A 719-nucleotide genomic window follows, 5' to 3' on the forward strand; every position below is an offset into this window, starting at 1 on the left:
ACACACACACACACACACGGTTACTACACTTTTACTATAATAAAACCATAGGTCTGGGCGACATGGCAAAAAAAAATACAAATCTTGTTTTTTCACAAAGTTTGACCGATTCATGATTCTGATTTTTTTGGTGTGTAATAGTCAACTTAAAACAACTACAGCAACATGACTGCAACATTCAAAACGTATGAAGTGACCAGGTGTAATCATCTCAAATCTGAACCATTTCCAAACCAGAGAGGAAACGCCACTACCTTTCTTTGGCACAAGGTCATCCTGAGGTGAAGAGTCATCCATCTCCATTATGTTAGATGCTATTTCTACATTACGTTCCTTCATAGAGTGCTCTCGGACAATACTAATTCTACCAATGGTGCAATGACAATGTATCTGATTGGATGCGTGCATCAACATATATATATATATATATATACAGTGCACAGCATAAATGAGTACACCCCCTTTGATTAAATATAAAAGATGTATTTTCTTAATGATCACTAATATAATTCATAGAAAGATGGCAGAATTGAAATGTATTAAACATATTCTTAATAAAAACAGAGAAATACATGCCATTAATATATGTAAAATAAGAAACTTAGCCAATGTTTGTTTACATGAAGGATTGCAGAATTGAGTACAACCTAGATTTAATTCAACCAAGTGTAATATTCTAGAACTTAATATGTCCTCCATAACTCCAATTACACTGTTCT

General features: G+C 33.2%; 1 protein-coding gene across 1 annotated transcript in view; it reads right to left on the reverse strand.

The window, feature by feature from the left end:
• Positions 1–719, reverse strand: part of LOC107696966 (uncharacterized) — an 8,439-nt gene that overhangs the window by 5,226 nt on the left and 2,494 nt on the right. The gene's annotated exons all lie outside the window — the stretch shown is intronic.

This window comes from Sinocyclocheilus anshuiensis, unplaced genomic scaffold (genome assembly GCF_001515605.1).
Source record: "Sinocyclocheilus anshuiensis isolate Anshui unplaced genomic scaffold, SAMN03320099.WGS_v1.1 scaffold130, whole genome shotgun sequence".
NCBI lineage: Eukaryota > Metazoa > Chordata > Actinopteri > Cypriniformes > Cyprinidae > Sinocyclocheilus > Sinocyclocheilus anshuiensis.